This window comes from Peromyscus eremicus, chromosome 6 (assembly GCF_949786415.1).
Source record: "Peromyscus eremicus chromosome 6, PerEre_H2_v1, whole genome shotgun sequence".
Classification (NCBI taxonomy): Eukaryota; Metazoa; Chordata; class Mammalia; order Rodentia; family Cricetidae; genus Peromyscus; species Peromyscus eremicus.
This window is the reverse complement of record NC_081421.1, coordinates 114,449,696-114,471,552: the sequence shown is the minus strand read 5'-3', so window position 1 is coordinate 114,471,552 and position 21,857 is coordinate 114,449,696. Positions and strand designations below refer to the sequence as shown.

The 21,857-nt window shown below is 41.3% G+C and overlaps 1 long non-coding RNA gene across 1 annotated transcript; it reads left to right on the top strand.

The window, feature by feature from the left end:
• Window positions 1–949: 949 nt before the first annotated feature.
• On the top strand, window positions 950–20,866 carry LOC131913624 (uncharacterized). The gene is made up of 5 exons (XR_009379939.1): window positions 950–1,005; window positions 4,995–5,066; window positions 7,032–7,105; window positions 9,424–9,658; window positions 20,156–20,866. It is a non-coding gene; the product is annotated as an uncharacterized LOC131913624 (long non-coding RNA).
• The last annotated feature ends 991 nt before the right edge of the window (window positions 20,867–21,857 follow it).

Here is a 21,857-nt window from a genome sequence, read left to right as displayed (position 1 = left end):
CAATTGAAAAATAAAAGGGAGATCCTTAATGCTAGTTCATTTAAGTACCTGTTTATTGAATAATGAGTATATTATGCATCCTGGGCTCAATTGAATTGATCTATCAGCAGAAGAAATTAATTATTTAGTATTAAAGGAAAGTCTAAAAATCAAAACAGCTGGATAATTTTATTGTTAAGAGACTTAAACTAACAAACAAATAAACACAGTCCCCAAATGTGAGTTTTAAAAGTCAAAAAACTGGAAGAAAAGTAGCATCCAGTTTCAAAGCTTGGCCTCTTTATACTTCATGTAATGGCTAATTAAACATATGGCATATATTATCTGAACCACAAATTAATTTGTTTGGCTAGAGTGGGTACAAACAAATGGAAATAAAGGAAACCCACACAGTTTTAACTCAGGCAGGATGGAGACAGCTCTGCCTGGCACTGGCATTCGGTTGTGTTTGAGAAGCTCGTGTGGGAACACTTGCAGGCAGCACCTTACTTAGAGGAGTCTCCTCCTCAGGCTAGGAAGTGAGACTGGTGGCGAACTGCACACACTGTACACATGAGGGCAGGAAGAGGAGAACTGCACCTCACAGGACACATGAGGGCCGCCGAAGGCCAACATGATGGAAAAGAAAAGGACCCGAGATTGAACTAAGTGGAGAAGGGCAGGAAGAGGAGGAGAAGGGGAGTACTGAGATGAGGGAAGGGAGCGGGGAGAGGAGAGGAGAGGAAGAAACCAAGTCACTGATTCATCCCAAAGCATTCAACTCTCTGGACAATTTCTTCATGTTAACTTACATAGTGGAGGGTGCTGTGGGATGGTCTGTATGTCAAATTGCTCTGATTGGTCAATAAATAAAACACTGATTGACCAGTGGCTAGGCCGGAAGTATAGGCGGGACTAACAGAGAGGAGAAAAGAAAGAACAGGAAGGCGGAAGGAGTCACTGCCAGCCGCCGGCCATGACAAGCAGCATGTGAAGATGCCAGTAAGCCACGAGCCACGTGGAAAGGTATAGATTTATGGAAATGGATTAATTTACGCTATAAGAACAGTTAGCAAGAAGCCTGCCACGGCCATACAGTTTGTAAGCAATATAAGTCTCTGTGTTTACTTGGTTGGGTCTAAGCGGCTGTGGGACTGGCGGGTGACAAAGATTTGTCCTGACTGTGGGCCAGGCAGGAAAACTCTAGCTACAGGAGGGCATCTCCATCTATCTTTACCATAATGCTGACTTTTCATGCCCATATTTATAGAAAGACTAGTCCTTTAAAAGAAGTACTTTACCCATAAGGGAAACTGAGACTCGGTGATGTTAAGGAGATTCACTGGGAAATCAAACCTAGGAGCTTTCAAGTAGTTGTTGGAGATTTTATTTTATGTAACATACATACTTATTTTTCAAACTAATGAAGTCCTTGTCTGAAAGTCCTGTGGGTACAGGCCTGGTGCCAGTGTAGAGTAACCAACTGATGGTTAAGATGAGGAGGGCTGGTTCTGCGTTAGCAGTCCATCACTCAGCCATGTCCTGCTGCCTGTACATCAGCAACTCTTCTTATCTGTTAAATGCATATAACAATTTAGACTAAGCATGCTGAGTGGATTAACTAATGATTGTGAACCACTTTGGAAATAGAAATGCCCCGTGTGCGTGCAGAATTAATAACGATTAGATAACAGACTGTCCTAAATTTTACTTTTAATTCGAGTAACCCTTTTCTCGATGGCGAAAGTTTTACCACAAAAACAAAAGACTTTATTTTAACTAGAGGTTTTCATGGTATTTTCATTTGAGTTGAATTTCTGTTCTTCAGATCCATATTTCTGCCAATTTCTATCTCTTGTGCTTTCTCTGGCACAACCAAAAGAACAAAGTTAATAACAGAGAAAGGACAAGCTTTAAGAGCACTGCATTTATTGTCAGTTGTAATTCTACTATTAAATGGTCTTGGCATTTGCGAAATTCTTCTCAATCTTACATTTTTTTTCCTCAGAGGGGGAAAAAAGCCACTGAAAACATGAAATTTAATCCAAAAATAACCGCTGTCCACATTCTATGTTCTAAGACTTTCTCTTGGCACTCAGGGTGTGACCTTGTATCTCCATGGGACTATCTGCAAGATAAATACTCTGCCTTTGTTTCTCCTTATGCATTCTAAAAGGAACACATATGTAAGCCCTTGTACGTTTTGTGTGCGTATGTGTGTGTATGTGTATGTGTGTGTGTGTGTACATACTACATGCAGAAGATTTGTATAGAATTATTTTTTTTTTACTTTGATTTCTGCCTGTGGAACAGATTGAAGATTTTACTCTACTGTGGTCTTCAAACTTCCACTCAGTTGATTCGCCTGCCAAGCACAGTGACCAGTGCGGCCGCTCCTGATGGTGGGGAGCATATGGTACCGCTGTGAATAGTTTCGCTCTCACTGCTGTGAAATCCCACGCCTTCCTACAGAATGTGTTTGGAGGAGCAAATGCTAAGTGTCTCTCTTCGTAGCTCCTCTTCCCTGCCTGCGGAACCCAGTCAGTTAAACAACAAAATGAAGGGAGCTCTGCAAATGCCTAGGCATTGTTTCATGGTCAGTTTCGGGGTTGATGGTACCAGTTAACTATGTCCTCTGTCCAGGACAGAGGGTTATCACCAACTCATCCTGGATTCCCCAGATCAATAGTTCTGAACCAATCAGTCCTCGCTTTTGTTTGTTTATTCTCTTTCCTCTGCTTCCTCCTTAAAGTGAGCTCAAACAGGAGCTCTAGGTTAGGCTGGGAAGCTGGACTTGCAGATGGAAATATCAAGCTCTTGTTAGCCTTGTAAACTTGGCTGAAGTTATACTGAATCTCTTCTATGAAGCAGAGACTATGGACCCCTTTCCAGTTCTGAGATGGTATGTGTTGGGCACATGTCATCCACGTCTGCTGCACTCTAAACAACCTCTCAGAGAAGGTCTCCTTCCACACATTTAAAACAGATTGCTGTCTTTCATTTTGTAAGGCATCTTTAGGAACTAACTCGGTTGCTTCTCCCTGGGTTTACACCTCCACTGCCTTCGAGTGCTTCTGCATATTTAGTACAACACTCTCTTCTGCAGTATACACACCCTCTCTCCTCTGAATTCTGTGAAAGCAGAAAATAATACTTTGGACTTTAGCTATAGTAACTTTTCATATTTATATTCACTCTTCCTTAAATCCCTCAAAGCTGGGGCCCTTAAGATGTGCATTCTAATGTGCTTAGAGTCACTTGCCCTCTTCTTCCTCTCCTATTCTGCCATCACAGGCACGGGCTGGGTTGGCTGCTGAGATGGAGCCCTTTGGAAGCTTGCCTGTGAGTCCCTGTGAGCCACATTTAGGGCTCCACAAGCAGAGGGGAAAGAGAGCAGACGCTCCTCTTGTAGTGAAGAGGGCTGTGGAAACTTCGGTCCTCGGCATGCGTCAGTGAGAGGATGAGGATTTGCCTGATGGGGAGCTTCAAGTGCAGAGGCACTTGTACATCTACTTATCTTCAGTCTCAATGATGCTGTTTATGAGCGAGCTATTTAAATGGGGGGAGAAGCTCACAGAGAAGGAGAAATCGCAGGTTGGAGTGATTATGTTGAGCAGGAGAGGCCTGAATACAAGTCCAGTGGGAAAGAAGGAAGGGGATCAAATTAAGAATGATTAATGGCAGATCCCCAGTGGCTTCATTGCATCCGAAGGAGCGAACAAGCTGAGTAAGAAGCACTTGATATAGAAAGAGAGCTCGCGTGCGAAGGAAAATGTATCATTCTGCAAATGTTGACAGCTTCTGAGGAAGGGGAAGAAACACCAAGGAAAGGAATAGCTGCATGACTTGTACCTGAGGCATCCTGGCTGGCATGGTGTCTTCCCTGGCCTTTTGGAGAAACCCCTCCAGATGCATGTTGATAGGGCCATTTCTACTGAATGACTGTTACTTTAAGATGGAATGTGAATCCACAGCAATAGGTACCAGCATTTAGAAAAACTAGTTTAAGGGGCTGTATGAGCTCTTTTTTGTTGTTGTAATAAAATTACGTGACCAAAAGCAACTTCGAGGAGAAAAGAATTTCTTTTGGCTTACAGATGGAGACAGATGGAATCCATCATGGTGGTCCTGGCCTGGCAACCGGCAGGGGAAGCATGGCAGCATGAACAGAAGCCGGCCTCTCATAATTTCATGCCCACACAGGAAACAAATAAAGAGAACAGGAATAGAGGTCAAGCTATAAACCCAAAAGCCAGACCTCAGTGGCATACTTCCTCTAGCAAGACTCTACCTCCTAAAGGTACCATAACCTTCTCAAACAGTGCCACCAATTGAGGACTAAGTGTTCAAATTCATGAGCCTGTGGATGAAATTTTTTGATTCAAATTACCACAAGAGTTAAGGCACTTCTAATCGTTCCCTTAAAAGTCTTGTCAAGTTTGTGGTGTGTGTGTGTGTGTGTGTGTGTGTGTGTGTGTGTGTGTGTTAAACTGTCTGAGAATAAGAAACTAGATTTTTAGCTGCAGAAAACCCAGTGTCATATGTATGTGTGTGTGGCGGGGGGAGGGCAATGTATGTATGTCCATGTGGGTGGGCAGGGTTATGTGGAGACCAGAAATAGCTTTCTGGTGTCTTTCTAGATTACTTTCCACCTCATATATTGAGGTAGAGTCTCTCACTTGAAGCCAGAGTTTGAGGACTCAGCTACTGTAGCTACTCAGCTTGCCCCAGGGAACTCCTGTTTCTGCTTACCAATTATTGGTGTTCTAGGAAGGTCACTATGCTTATGTGGCATTTCAGTGGATTCTCAGGAGGTGACTCCAGTCTTTACGCTTTCACCCAACTGAGCCGTTTCCCCAGCCCCATGTTCAGTGTGTATGAGCCTTTTGACATTTATTCCTCATAGCAAAGTATAAACCTCACAAACACTTTATGTACAGAGTACTAAGTGAAAGATAATGTTCCGAGTATTTCGTATCTTTCAAATGCTGTCATTTTTTTCCTCTTTCATGCAGGAGAACACTGAGGAACAAAGATATAATCCACCCACAGTAACAGAGTTACTAAGTTACTTCTGTCATTAGACCGTAAGCATTGGAAGACTAACAATTACATAGGATTTACAACCATATCTGTAATGCTTTGGTGTAGTGAACTCTCAAACATATTAGTTGAATACAGAGACTAAAGCTTCATTATTGACATGATGCCAGGTCCTGAGAAAATTTTTTTTCCTCCAAAATCAACATAAACACTATTAGACAATAATAACTAAAAAGGTTAATTCAGTTTCCATTCACTCAATACATATTTATGGAGCATCTCCTCTGTGCCAGGCCCTAGTCTGCATTGTTCTTTTAGTGTGGAGGGAGAAATGGCTGCTGTGTGACTTGTGCTGATCACCTCTTGTGCCCACTCAAGTTTGACTCTAACTCCCTCTGACAGGCCCCTGCCTTTTCCCAATGAGCCCAGCACCATGCTGGAAACAATTCTGTTGCCATGCAGAAGCTTAAGGCTCCATTTTCCTCCTTTCCCATTAGTCTTGGCCTTGCAAGACCCACCGGCGATAATGACTCAGCACTAGGGAGGCTGCATGCAGCGTATCTCGGGGAGAGGGGGTGAAAATTGCAGACATTTCATTGTTTCCTCCCTTTTTAACTCTGAAAACTTTCCAGAAGGAAAGATCTATTTGAATGGTTTTCAAAATCCATCTTAAGGTCAGCTCTAATACAGTTGAGACCTGGCAACGGTATGGGGTCAGCATCACTACGCAGCTGCCAAGCCATGCTAGGTGCCCACCTTCCCTCAGCAGTGGGACTCTGCCTGCACAGCTGCCCTGAAGCACCCTGAGCCAACCCAGTCTCCTAAAAACTGGCAATGAGGTCAATGCCAAAGAGAAAACCTGTCCTATATATGGATAGAAGTAGAGGGCTACGGGAGTTAGAATCTTGGTTTTGGTACATTTGGAGGTTGGACATTCATTCAGTCCTGTAGTGAATACTCATATGAACTTCCATTTTTCTTCATTTCATTAATCTGCTTAGTTCTTTGGCAACAACGGTTTAGATTCACATAGGTCTGGTACAAATCATATATTCAATGAATGTATGCCCAGTGACTAAACCATATAGAATAGGGGAGAAATGAAGATTTAAGAAACCCTTGTTCTAGTGTCTCTAATTTTATAATTAGAATGACAAAACATGGAAAATCACTTTTCTTTGGATCAGTTTCATTTGTAAAATAAGATTAAATAAGATGAGTATTTGTTTTCCTTACTGTTTGTAAGTTTTACAAGGGAAAGTTTCAAAGTAATTCCATAGTAAAAATAAAGACATCAAACCCAGAATCCATGATCCAGAATTAGCTTCTGCCTCTGACTGCCCCCAACGAGCTATGGAAGTCCAGAGTACATTGTATCAAACCAGTTTATAGGCTCCATGAGGAAGATAAAGGACACCTGGGGCAGAATGACACTAGCTATGGTCAGTCCAGGCTAGCCAAAATCCCAGTTGAGTCAGCATTGAAAAGCTAAATCATTGATCGTCTTAAGCCACTCAATTTTGACCATGTTGTTATACAGCAGTTCTAGAGCAATAGCTAACTGATGCGCTGTATATTTACAACAGAAAGCAGGAAGTATAGATTGTTTTGTTTTGACATTGAAGTCTGTGAGTTACATTTCCAAATATATTCACTAGTCTAATTTGATAAAACTTCATACATATATTTTGGTAAAATTTTAGTAAAAGAAAGAAGATAAAAATTGGCTCAAATTATCTTTCTGGCTCAAAAATGGCAGTTTTAATAGTGTCTAGAATATTTTAGCTGATAAATGGTGAACATTTGGGACTGTCATTAGTTCTGAGTATTCTGGTCTTGATATTAGATTTGTAAAGTTTTATCAGAGAGGGACTTAATATGTGCAGGCCCAAATTTGATTACACAGTAGGTCGATACATTTCTTAACAATATAGTCCATTTGTAAAAACCCAGCCACTTTAGTAATAGCTTTATACAGATTAATGAGGTTACAAAATCTGGTGTTGCAGGTAGCCATTGATAGAAGAAAGGATCCCAGGAGAGTCCAATCACCTGTTGTTTATCGTGAGCATATCGCACATAAGTGAGTACACTAGGCTTTAAGACAGAAGCCTTATTCTTCTGAGCATTAGGACTGAAACTACCTGGTAGGTGGCAGTGTGGCAGGTAAGAGGACACTGGGGCTGCTTGGTTAGTAGGAGACAATCGCAAGTCGGAATCCAGTTCTCATTATCTAATATTTGGCACAAATGTAGTTCTACCTGGAAGAATGTGTCCCCCGGGACCTCTCAGACAGCACCTCCATGTCTGCCTCTGCACCTAGGCTACAAGTACCTCAAAGACGTGATAGTTGTCACCCTCCTCTTGTGTCCTCCATGCCACCAATGTACCTCCACACAGTGGCACTTCACTGTTATGAATGAATGAGTGATAGCATCACCCCAATTGATAAGTGAGGATGCTGAGTTAGCAGGGGGAACTAACTTCTGAGAATCACCCGTCTGGACAAAGCTGAGAATTAAACGAAAACCTCAGCTGCGGTGAGTCTGCAGCCTACTGCCTGTGTCACACTGGAGTCAGGATTTTGTGGCAACAAACAAAAAAGCTCATGTGAAGAATTTAGCATAGTGTCAGACTCCAAAGAAATGCTACTTACCTTCTTTATATCTTATTCTGGTGCCAATGACTCTCACTCCTAGAGGGTCATCTTTCTTTCTTCTGAATGTTGTTTTCTTAGAAGACACTAATACCGTGTTGACTAAGAGATAATGGAGAAGAAAGTAAATAACCTAATAGAATAAGGGCTAATTTATGGTATAGAAATCAATCAGATTGTTACAGAGTCATTAGTAACTATGCTTAGGAGTAGTTTAAATACCATGGAAATGTATCCAGTAGTGACATTCCATTTCTTTCATTTGAAAGGGATCATGTGATATTTTAAATGTATTTGTATATTTGCAGAATTATCAACACAATGCCTTCAAAACTGAAAAAGGCATTCAAAACTACTGGACATTAATATTCATGATATTTGTCTTGAAGATATGAGAACAGGATAATATTCCCCATCTTTCTATTTTACTGAAATTCCAAATTTCAGGGAATGAGCAAGGGTCACCTAGATAGATTGCAGATTTCACAATGACTTCCATGTTTCCATCTGTTTCCTCATGTGTTATAGAAGCAGACCACAGTCGCCACTTGTATTAAGCTTGTCAACTGCTTATTACATTTACAGTATTTATCCACACTCCTCTACTGTGGTTATTTCATGTTGGTCTTGCTCACTACTAAAGTATAAACTTATACATGCATTGGCTCACTCCTAGGGTCTCCCTAGCACCTGACCAGTTCACAGCCTTTTGTGATGTCATAAACCTTTGCTAAATGAATGATTTTCTCACAACAGAATTAAAAATCATACTGCGATCTCCAAGAAAGGAAGAAAAGGAGAAAATGCATACATTGGTGTGTGTGCGCACGCTTGTGTGTATATGGCAACTGAGTCAGAGCTTGCAAATACTGTATGACATGTTTTCATGTTTTACTTCAATTTTGCACATGTACAAATTAGAAAATAAAATGTAAAATGTGGTGCGCTGTTTTTCCTCCCACATTGCCTTTTCTGAATAATGATGAACAGTTCTCAATATGTATGTTGGTCTAACACAAAATCTGCAAATTTTCTGAATACAAGGAAAATGTATGGAAATCACATCAGAATTAATTAAGTGTTCTTTCTTAGGATGCAAAATATTTAGTTTCACGAGAAGAACAAATGATACAATTAGTGTTTCTTCTTTGCCTACTCTTTTACTAAACAAATTGGCTAAGAAAATTCAGGCAATGCTGAAATTCTGAGCTTCCCCATCAGGGTTCCAAGTTTCTTATGTTAAAAAAGACAGACCAACCTTAAACCTTTTGATAAATACGAGGCTTGTGGTAACTGCAGCATTCACTTCGGATTCCATTTCTCCAAGTTCCTGTCAGCCAGATGTCACTTGCAATGCAAACACTAGAAAAATATGAAATAATAATTTCATACATCATCTATGTGTGCATGAGCCGGTCAAACATTCAATACAAATTCAAACTGCTACTACACACAGCAAATATCATCCAAATAATATTTAAAATGATTGAAAGGCTTTTGATTTGGAAGTGTATTCTCTTAAGCTAAGTGGTCCCCAAGACCATCTAGAAAATTCAATTGTTTCATTTTTAAAATGTTTTCTGCCCAAAATTATATCAAACCCTAATGTCTCAATAGAAATACATGGGATTGGATTGCTGACTGGGCGCCTGATGTCAAAGGAAAAATCTAATTTCACTATGGCATTTCCTCATACTGTCTCACCAAAATACAAAATTGATAAAATTTTAATGGATACTTTTCAGAAGCAGAACGTTAAGGCTGGAAGATCTGAAAGGGAAGTCGGTATTGTGGTGTCCAAGCAGCAAAGCTGCAGAAGGAGTGGACTGTGAATTCACATACATGGTGCCATAGAAAAAGCATTCTTACAAGCATCCTCTCATCAAAAACAGAGCTTCAACTTCTGAAAGGTCCTACTATCAAACCTGCACTGGGCACGTGCGTCCACATCTGTGTCTCTTCCTCAGTCCTCTCCACCTTGTATGTCACAGAAAAGGGAATCAGACAGCGGCTTGCTTCAACTATTAAATATACATTAGTGTAGTGTCGATTTCTATTTTTGACATTAGTTACAAAAGTGGGCATGTGGACACCTGGCTTCAATTAAGAGATAAGCAAACATATCAAATTCTGCCCTGCCTTTCTGCATTAAGGTCTGAAGTAGCCTCTTTCTACTTGCTGTGGAGTGGGAAGGCTCCCTGCCTGTTTATGGGGAAGATGAGGCCCTTCCCTCTGTTTGGCGAAGGGAACATGAGGCCCCAGAGAGCAGCTTCTGAGCAGGTAGCCCTTCCTGGGAGCCTTCCGCCTGTCTCCTGTTTCTGGGCCTCACCTCTCCTACCTGTAAGATGAAGATAATGGTTCTAGGTGTGCTGCTTCCTTGTGGTGTCGGAAGCTCATAAAGCTGTACTGCTGAGTGCAAAGCAGAGCTATGACATTATACCATGTTTTGTTTATTTTTTAATAGTCTAATACTTGTGACATTAGATTCTGCCTTTATTTTTTTCTAAATAATCCTTATGGCACAAGCTTGCAGCCAAGAGTAGCTCAGAGAGGGAAAGGCAGCTTCATTATTGGACACAAGGTCAATGAGGTCATTAGTGAGGCTAGCTATGTGATGGCTTAAACCACTGCAGACACCAAAAGGTCATGGAGTGACCTGGAGCCATGGACCTAAATGAAGGTCCTGGGGACAGCAGAGAGGTAGATGTGGTCTGTAGGAAAAGATCCTCCTTAGAGATATTGTGGACGGTTTATCCATTTTGTCTCTCATCAAAATCAACTCTACCGTACCCCCTAACTCTTTTGCTTTCCTCAGGTTAGCTGGGAAATGCATGCTTTTGTTTCTTTGGTCTTAATAAAGGGCTTTGTATCTGGTCCCTGTTTCATAACTATTTAGTATTAAAACTGAAATTAACTTTTTCTCTTGAGACAGCTTATTTAACTAAGTAAAAATTTAAACAAAAGCTATCTCTAAATACTAACTAAGATGAGGTTACTGTATAGTCTAGGATTCTAGACTTATATATAAGGCTAAGAACCAGGGCTGGGGGAATGGCTCAGCCAGTAAAGTGATTGTTACGTAAGAATGACAGCCTGAGTTTGGATTCCTAGCATCCATGTAAAAGCCAGGCATGGCAACACAGGCCTATAATTCCAGCACTGGATGGTGCAGATAGGCTGATTCTTGGGGTTCCCTGGGCCTCCAATCAAATGAAACTGGTGAACTCCATGTTCAGTATCTCAAAAATACGGTAGTGAACAATTGAGAAGGATTCCTGATGTCACCTTCTGGTCTCCATATTTACATTCACTCAAGTACAGGAGTATCCACTCCCACAGGAACACATACACACACACACACAAGCATATATACACACACGGATCACATAGGAACACACACAGACAGACATATACACACATAAGCACACACACACAGATCACACAGAAACACAGACACATACACATACAAGCACACACACAAACACACATGCACACACATAGATCACACAGAAACACACACATAGACACACACACACACACACACACAAAAAAAAAACTTACATGATTTACAACCAAATAGAACCAGCCTGCTATTCACACTCTGCCACAAGTTACCATCAAATGCATCACACCTTTCTTAATGTTGTTGAGTCATTTTTCTTTTCTCAATGATACATTAAGAAAAATAATTCCTCTTCAGGATTATAAGCAAAATTCCAGATAAAATATAGGATGCCTAGTTAAATACAAATTTCTGAAATACTGTGTAGAACAAACTTACACTAAAAATATTATTTGTCTGAAATTCATGTTCAACTGGGTGATATATATTTTTATTTGAAAAATAAGGCAGTGCTAAGCTCTGTTGGTGAGGATAATTCCTTCATTATTATCATGTCTCCTTCCTCCCTGCTGGGTTTGACATTGGTGAAATGCTGGGCATACAGCACCAATACAATAGGCATCTTTTCCCACCCAAGGCTGTATCTCAAAAGATGTATCTCTGACTAAAAAATGAGGGGCTAGCCTTGGCTGCGGGGACATTTGTCTCTAGGCATGACTTCTTTCCTGTTCCCAGAACTTGTGTACAGCATGCAATGGAGGGCATGGGTGGCCCAGTTAGAAGGACAAAGCAGAAGGACAGAGCTGACTCAATGGTCTGCGCTCAATCTAAAGCAACTTAGTCTTTGAAAGACTGAACTTACTGTCAGGCATTGCGTCTAAGGCGTAATCACTCCCATTGCTTTATAAAGTGATCCACTTTTGACAGTCCTTAAACTGTGAGCTCTCTAAAAAGTTAAATTAAAAACAAAAACAACCTGGAGGAAGGGATCTGAGTTAGTCTGAGTTAGGAAAGTGTAGAGGTAAGACAACCTGCTCGGCAAAGTCTGCTCCCTGGAGTGAGTGAGATCCTTGCTTCCACAGCCACCCTCACCTTGCAAGTCACCTCTTCTGGATACTGTTATTCACTTGGTAGGAAAGGCTTTCATTGCTACTATTGCCAAATGCCCTCCTGGGGTAGTGGCAAGGCATGAACTTGTGTGTCCACAAAAGATAACAGCAAGGGTCTTAAGGACATGTTGTTTTCCTTACAAGCTCTGTGTTCCTCTCTGAGAAGCCAGAGATAGTGTATAGGATATGATTCAATGGAAAGTCTTTGTAAGAGAGATTGGCTCTTTGAATGTGGGCTATCTGAGGATCAGCACATTTGGAGTCTGGCTGACTGTGTTTCCAGAATTACAGCTGGCTTCGATGGACCAAAAGCAGCTGACAGCACCCGGCTCCTGTCAGACAGAAACCGTCTCCTGCCCTAGTTCTGGGAAGAAAAACCCTTGGTGTATGGAAAGTAGTTAAGGCCTTGAGCCCCTAACCACATCTAGATTGTGTGCTGGGTATTTTTAAGGGAGATACAGGCTCAGGTGATAGCAGAAGGCAGGTGTTGTCCACTTGTGCAGGCTCCCAAGTTCATGAAAACATCTGGCCAGTACTCGGCCCTGCTATAGCTTTCTGGGTGGTCCTGCTAGAAAATTCTGAGTGTGTCACAATGCAGTCCCATGGGCTGGTGGTCACACTGATAGTACCAGCCTCTGTGAGAGTGAGCAAGACATGCAGACTTTCGTGCTTCAGTCTCTGGTGGAAAACCAAAGCAAAGGCACATTTCCCAGAGAAACCTGTTTTCCAAAAGCAAAGGAAAACCAGTGACCAAACAAAATAAGACAGAACCATAAAAGGACAGAGTGGGTGGATTGTGCTGACAGGCAGTTTTGGGTGTGCATCTCATTAGCTGCTGCTCCCCTGTTCTCTTGGCCATTTGGAAGTAGAGCCTCTTTAAATGCATATTCATTTATCAGTATTATATCATACTAAAGTGTGGTGCTATGAAGTACCTAATATCTTTTCTTACAAGGAAAGGAGAATTAATGGGTTGGAATTTGACTTCTGTCCATAGCAGCTCTTTGACACATTACTTGACCTCTCTGTGTCTGTGTTTTGTCATCTGTAAATAGATGGTGCTTGGAACTCCCTCAATGATTTGTTGAGAGACTACAAATGAAAATATATATATGTGAATATATATATATATGAATATATATATATATATATATATATATATACACACACACACATATATGGTTTAGAATAGTGCCAGGCATGACTAAACACTAGCAATTATTTAATTTAATAACATATATAACATGTATAATATATATATATATATATATAAAATTTAAATAACAGGAATAATTATGTCATCTGTGTGTCTGATACCTAAAACATCTCCATGTTCCATAACAGAAGAGTAGTAAAATAGGAGTAATATGTAAGATTACATAGAAAGGAGTCTATGGAGAAAGCTCAGTCTGTGAAGTGCTTGCCATGGCAAGTGTGCAAGCCTGAAGACCCAAGTCTGAGTTCCTGAACTCACATAAAAAGCCAAGTGTAGTGCCTGGGCATGTAATCCCACCAATGGTGAGATTAGAAACGGAGATGGGTCAGTTTCCTGGGGACAGCTGTCCAGAGTCTAGCTTAACTGATAAGTTCCCTGTCTGAAAAAGTAACTTGGGAGTGCCCAAGAAACACCTGATGTTGACCTCGGGCCTCTAGATGCCTGCCTACACACATGCATAGGCACGCGCGTGCACGCAAACACACACACATACACACACACACACACACACACACACAGATAACATGGAAATGTTGGTGTGTGTGATTAAGGTTGCAGAAGAGACAACTTCCATAAAGATCTTGAGGTGAGCTGAGACCCCAGGAAGACATGAAATGGACAGTGTTGTTCAGGTCCAACAAACAGCCATGAGACAGAAATAGAAGACATTGATCAAAATGTTTTCGTGGAGCTCACAATCAGAGCACAGGAGTATTGGTGTAATGTAGCAGACAGATATGTGAAGCAACATGCAACAGTTTGAGAAAAGATTAACTTTTGCGTTTTACCCCAAAGTCAATTGCAGGTGAATATTTAAGTGTCGAATACACAGAAAATTAAAGAGCATAGTGTAACCAGGAGAAAATTGAGAATTTATCATGCATTTGGGGCAAGTTTACTTTTCTAAGCCTACACTCAGTAGGAGGATATTAATATATAATGGCATTGAACAAATATGTTTGAGTATTCACATTTTCATTTTGATGCCTTTGAGCCAAATCAGGAAATTGATTTCAAGTCACATAGATATTACTTCCAATAGAGACTCTTTGTTTCTCTGGGTCCTTCAAAACACTTAGGTGCTGCGTAATTTGTGAAGCTCATTGTGAAAGGAAAATTGGGAGGGTTTTGTTCAGAAAAGAGAAAAAAAATATTATTAACTGTACTCATTCCCATCTTCTTTGGCACTTCTAGTATATGGCCATGATGTTTTTAACTTTCTATTTAATGTTATTGTTAATAAATAAAGGGAAAATAGTCATTTTAATCATTAGCATGAATTCTCCCGCTCATCTTTACATTCTATAAAGCTAGTTCTAAATGGTACTAATAGGGCATGTACATTGTATATGGAATTTATGAAACTGTGCAATTGTAACTCTGACATGCATGTGTATTTCATTACCAAAACAGTTGGTGAAAACCTAAGTGCTACTGTTTTCCAGCACTTTCTATTAACAGTCTGCTTTGAGATTTCCCATTTATAGGGACTCAAAGGAAAAGGATCTATGGGCTGCTCTGTCATTTCTTCTCTATTTACCCTTCTTTACCAGAATTAATGGTTGTATAACACACACAAGTGTGGATAGATATGACAGAGTTCCTTGATGATTTATACTTCTTGGAATTCCATGCCTTTTTTCTGTGATCTGCATAGGATCCAAATTTTTAGAGTAATTATTATTTATTACTTTTATGTGTATGCTTGTGTGTTTGTTTGTGTACGTGTATACATGTGTGTGTGGGTGTCTGAGGAGGACAGAAAAAGTTGTCAACTCCTCTGAAACTGGAGTTACAGGTAGTTGTGAGCCTGACATGCGTGCTAGGAACTGTACTTGGCTCTCCTGCAAGAGGAGAGTGTACTCTTAACCATGGAACCGTCTCTCCAGCCCCTAAAGCCATTCTTGCTAGAGTAGAAAGTATGGCATCACAGTGACACTAGTGCCCCACTCCGCACATGCTTTCCTCCACAAATAACTCAGTCCTACATGTGGCACCTTTGTCTTGTACTTTCTTAGAACTTCCCTTTACTCCCACACATCTGATTCCCTATGGAATCACACACATTGGGCATCATACATGTTGTATGTAAAGTGTCAGAAGTTTCCTAGTGAGAACTTACTCAGGGTCAGGGAATTTGAGCTTGCTTTACCCAGCAGGGCTGCATAATGCGATGATTTGACTACGGGAGTGGTTACCAGGTGTTTGGAAGGGTCTACACTTGGCTGTATGGTGTGCTTTAATCTTGCAAGGGGGAAGTCTTTTGCCTCTCTCCTGGGCATGTTATAAAAAGCCTTCTGAAGCCGGGCGGTGGTGGCGCACGCCTTTAATCCCAGCACTTGGGAGGCAGAGCCAGGCGGATCTCTGTGAGTTCGAGGCCAGCCTGGTCTCCAAAGCGAGTTCCAGGAAAGGCGCAAAGCTACACAGAGAAACCCTGTCTCGAAAAACCAAAAAAAAAAAAAAAATAAAAAAAAAAAAAAATAAAAAGCCTTCTGAATAAACCTTTGGGGCTATTGGGTATTGATCCAGGCCCTCCTGAAGCTATCCTGTGTTTCTGTCTTTCTTCTTGTTGGCTAGGTCTCTCTTTCTATCTGATATTTTCTAATCCCTCTCTCCTCCTCCTAAAAACCTTAGAAAAGGTGGGAAAGGTAGGAGCTGGACTCCTACAGTCTCCCACAAATGTTAAGCCAGAAAAAAATGGACATGGACTATGCTGTTTTACACAAGTTTCTTCTGTGCATGCACAAGTTTTTTTTTCCCCTCTAGAACTCACTTCAAAAACACAAATTCATATCATGTTATTTAGAATTTCAAGATGGCAACATCTAGGTAGGTAATAGGTATAAGGTCCTCGATGATTACAAAGGTCTCCCACACCAGAAGCCGCCAATGATCCTAGGTCAAGTTCTATTGCAACTGTCTTGGTTGTAAATCAGTGAGCTCCCTTTAGAACACCATCAATATTTATGAGCTAAACCCTGTTATATGATTCATCCCAAGCCAGGAAGACTGTTGTTATAACATTATACATCCTCTTTTCATCTTCAATGGATTAGCCAGTATCTTACATACATAGCAAGTAACTTTGGGGTACAGGTGTTAGTGTACCCAGGCTCACGACCTGACTTACAGAATCCCTTAAACTAGATGTTAGTAATATTTGTTAGTCCACTCCCAGTTGACAAACCCCTTTTTATCAACTAACAAAGAAACAAGGTGCCCTTGTTGATATTTCTTATTTTCTTATGGAAAAAAATTCACATCTTGAAGAATTGCTTTTCTAATATGAATAATACTTCTGGACACTAATAAAAACCATATTATCTCAGTCCAAGTAAGTGGAAGATATTCTATCACCTCTTTGTATATCTGCCACAAAGATACTTTCCAATGTCTAGAGCCATGGATTCTGGACCTTGAACACTTTGTGTGTACAGGATACAATTCTTACATATGCAAACTCTTAGCCCTCATTAGCAAAACAGAGAGATACTCCAGTGATTTGGGAACATACAACCAAGGCCAGCTCACCCAGATAAGAGCAAAGACATTCAGGAAATGTTTGCCACATTGCTGACTCTACTTCTGTATGCTCCAAACTCAGAGGCTATAGCAGACACCGTGATGACCAGGTAGGAAGTTATGAGGAAAGACTGGGAGCATATTCTGGTTAGGAATCCAGTTGAAAGTTGTATCCAGGACCCAGAATATGTAGCACACCAAAGGAAATGCTTGCAAAGTCAAAAGACTTTCCTAGATCAAGGAGATGAGTATCCTCTTGGGAATCGAACCACAGATTATGATGTACATACGCTCAAGCCTTCACACAGAAGGACAAATTGGAAAGCGTTTAGGCCAAATTTTGGAGGATTTGGCTGAAATTAAAGGCATGAGAGTCTGATCACCTAGATACAGGATGAGAAATAAGATAGTGTGGTCATTGTCCTTTTGCAGAGACAACGCCCTTCATGAGAGGAAGAAAAGTCAGGGAACTCAACCCATGCCCTTATTCCCCAGTGAGTGAGAGAGGAGGTGATCTTGGGTCACTAAGAATAAAGATAAAAATCTGCTCAATGGAGCAAATGGTGAGAGAAAATATGGAAAAAGAAACAGGAGCAAAGACGAGCGGGAGACAAAGCCAGCTGATTATTTCTGGGGAAGCCCTTCTAGTGCATAAGGCCCTGTACATACTAGTGAAATTATTTGACGCCAATTGCAGATTAGAGAAATTAGAAAGAAAATAAGCTGTGATTTAATTTGGACCAGTGCAATTTTTCTCTTTGGCTCTGGGTGATAAAAATGCCATAATTTACCCTGTGATGAGAAGCTCAAAAGACAAACACTTAATTGAAATAGGTTGACACCTTTCCTAAGGGTAGTCATTTTCAGATGGGGTTGAAGGCAAGGAAGGAAGGCAGGAAAATGAAGCAGAGAAAGATTGATATCTTACTCATCTATTTCCAATCAAAACCAGCTCGAGTTGCTCAGAGGGCAGCTCCTGTGGTATGGTTGCCAAACAAACCATGGAGCGGTTGACTTGCTATGATCCGCAGAGAACAGACCAGCTGCGAGAGGCGAGCAGACAAAAGCGAGAAAGATCTCCTCAGCAAAGCTTCTCTGAGGGGCTATGGTTTCCATGTTCATCAAGAAGCCTCGAAATCCGAGAAATTTGGAGGTAGTCAGAATTGATTTAATCCTTTTTTACCATAAATCTCATTTCTGAAAATGATTAACAGAGGCAGAGACATCAATGGTAAAGTCTGGATCAGGGGAAATGCTGTCAGCGTATCATCTAGATAGATTAGAAAATGAACGCCCCGGTTTCTCTGAAGGAGACTAATGACATTAAGTCAAGATGAAATAGAAAGGACTGTTGCGCAGGCTCAAAAATCATAAACCATGTGCTTCCCCTGACAGAAGACCCTCAGCAACCTTCTGAACTGCAAAGCCACCAGGAGTATTTTCTTAGGCCTCAGTTGCAGTCCCAGCTGGTGTATGGGGTTTGTCCTGCAATTTGGGAAGGCTTTGCCAAGGTTCTGACATCTGTATGAAAGTATGATCCTTCTGCCTGAAGCTTGTGGTGCAATCAATTACACACCCGAAAACCTCGAAAACAAGGGCTGGCTCACTAAAACAATAAATAAACACTGGAGATCCTTGCACACTGTGCAGCCATCTGATTGTCCAAGTGTCACAACGACAGTTCCCTGCAGAAATAAGACAGAGCTGTGGACCTGAAATCAGTGGTGGCTAAAACCCACGTCCTTTGTTTAAATTCAGATCAAATGGTGAAGCGAGTATATAAATTCCTGCCAAAGAAAGCTAAAGCAGGCCTTCTGCTCTGTTTAGGAGTAGGAAGGGTCTGTACATCTGCTTCACATGTGGCCCATCACTTGATTACTTTAACCAGGGCTCCATTGGAACACACGTTGTATGTGCACGTGCAGGCACATGTGCATGTGCCCATACATACGTACACACACACACACACACACACACACACACACACACACACACACACAACAGAGAGAGAGAGCAGGCGGGGTGGGGGGCTATGTTTTGAAAATAAGCTGGTGGAATAATCTTAAACCTAAGTACCACTCTGCTGTACTTTGCCTGTGATATCCTTTAGCAGAATCTATTCTGTTCTGACACAGGCTACTTGCTTCACAGATGCAGAATGCCCAGGTGGAAACTGTGTTTTTCTATGACCAGGCATGGTAGTACACACCTGTAATCCTGTCACTCAGGAAGCTGAGGCAGGAAGATTGCTGCCTGGGATATCAAGTGAGTACCTTTAGAAAGCTTAAACAATCAGGAAGGACATCCTATAAACTAACAGCAAATCTTTCTTATGCAAGGAGTCTTGGAGTCCTTGACCCTGGGACTAGGGCACTGGCCTTGTACCTAGGCTTTGGAATGGTCTCCAGTTCCCCTGACTGCATATCACTGATTTTTTTTTTTTTTTAATGAGAAACAGGCCTATAAAACTATAATTCACAGTAAATCTTTATCCTGTTTCAGGGTGGTTACATGAAAATTAATTCCCTAACCCTCCCTTCATCCTTGACGGCTACACTATCAGGAGATAAAAATAGGCTGTTCTTCCTCTCAAATTCTCAGAATTGCAGTATCCAATAGCTGGATGGATAGTTAGGTGGATTGGTAGATACTTACTGTTCAATTCTTCCGTTTCTGACTTAAAATTTTGAGGTCATTGTCTCTTTCCTGACACCTCTTACTACATCAACACCCCATTATATCATTACCTACTCATGAAGCAACTGCACTTTTACATTTTGCAGGATAATGACTCTTTTGTATTTCAGTTTTTATCATAATATAAATCTTGAATTGTAATTTGCATATCTTTTGTTTAGAAAAAGAGAACCCCTATTTAAAATTTTTGTCATTTTAATACATAGATTTTAAAGTGGCTTTTTTTTTAAAAAAAAAAAAAGAAAGAAAGAAAGAAATGCACAAAAATATTCCAATTTATTCTTCAACTGAATCTGATTCCACCTCTGCTGCTGCATCAATAAATTAGCAAGTGTCCTGAACAATACATCTCTAACAATGATGGCTCAAATGCTCAGTCCTCTGCGCCAGTAAGCTGTCTGCTGTTAGAAGTCCAGCTGTAAATCCATAAAGACAATTTGGACAAGACTATGGGAGTGATATATACATACATACACAGGCAATCCGTATGTGCGTATAGGTGTGTAGTGTTATTTAATGTATTTCTTTCATATGAAAAACACACAGCTCTTTGACTTTCCTCCTGTTCATTTGTTTCTTCTTTGTGCTAGAACTATCTTCAGGCAACAGTCCGGGAAATTGGTCACCACGGCAGACCTCCTATGGGAACCTTGAGAGAGCTTGTAAGAGACAGAGCACGAGACAGCATCTGGTCTTCCTTGATGCAGCAGAAGGAAACAGACAGAGGAACAAGGCATAGCATTCACCATGCATTTCACCTAGCACACAGGGGCTTACAGAACAGCTGCTAGTAAGGGAACAAGTGAACGAATGGAGGAGATATCAGGACTTTGTCTCCAGTCTGCTCCAGGGGCCAGGATGACTATCCCAGCTTCCTGTGTCACCCTGGAAAGAGGAAACAATTTCTTTCCCTTTAAACTCCTTGATTTTCAGTCATGGCCCCAGTAACATAAAACAGATCAACAAAAGGAAAGTCACAAGTTTATTGAACACAAGTCAGTGGGCAAACTGCTTGCTGTTCAAGCATGAGGGCCTGCATCCCGATCCCCAACAGCCATGTCAAAGTTGGCCATGATGGCATATACCTGTAACTCCATCCAGTGCTGGGGTTGGGGACAGGCAAAGACAGGGGTATCTCTGTAGCCAGCCAGGCTAGATGAGTGAATGAGTACCAGGGTCAGGGAGAGACCCTGTCTCAAAAAATAAGGTAGATAGCAAAGAGAAAGATACCAGAAACTGACAACCTGTAGCTTCCACAGAAGCATGCATAGGTGAGTGCATACACATACACACATACACCACACACATGCACAGACACACACAGACACACAGACACACACAGACACAGACACACACACACACACACACACACACACACACACACACACACACACACCACACGCACAGACACCACATAGACAGACACAGACATAGACACAATTAAAACAAAAGAAAATGAATACATTTCCATCCTCCATTGGCTAGCTGTTTCGATTTCAGCAAGTTACTGAATTTATTTGTCTCAGCTTCCTCATTTATCAAATGAAGGCTAGAAATCTCTGCTTTCCTGCACTTTTGTTAAGATCCCACATGACAGTGCATGTGAAATACCTGTTTAGTCCACATTATTTTGCTATACATGTTCACCTCCGTTCCTACCATCCCACCTCCACCCACATTATTTCTCCTTCTTGTTCTGGAGAAGTTGGGACACTCATGTATGGTTTCGAAGATAGCCAGAATGAGGTTGAAAGAGCCTGTGGGAAGAGGACCAAAATAGCCAGAACAGAAAGTCAATCTAGCACGTGAAGGTAAGTGCCTCCCTTTCAGGCCTTCGGCCTCCACTTGACCTTCCCTTTGGACCAGGCTGTGCTCCCTGGACACATCAAGAAGTCCACATTTGGCCAACCTGGCTGACAGTGACACTGTGGGGAGCTTTGCAACCCCCCATAAACATAGGCAATTAAGCCCCTAAAAGCTCTTAGGCTTATTGCCCAGTAAACTCGCAATGAATAGCAACCTTAATAAATGTTATAAATCTCACCTCAGAGCCAACAGGAAATTCAAACTTTTGCATGTGTGGGAGCCAAAGTGCTGCTGAAACAAAAGGGAGGTCTGAGGACAAGGAGGACATTGTACTCTGTCCTCCATCCCCTGGCGGCTCCAGAGAGCCCCAGGCCTGGGAAAGGCCCTTCATTGTGTTTTGTGAGGCAGTTCCCTGCCCATCCTACTCTGCCTTCCTTTACCTGACTTAACTCTTTCTCATCCCTATGGTCCAAGGAGTAATTGATG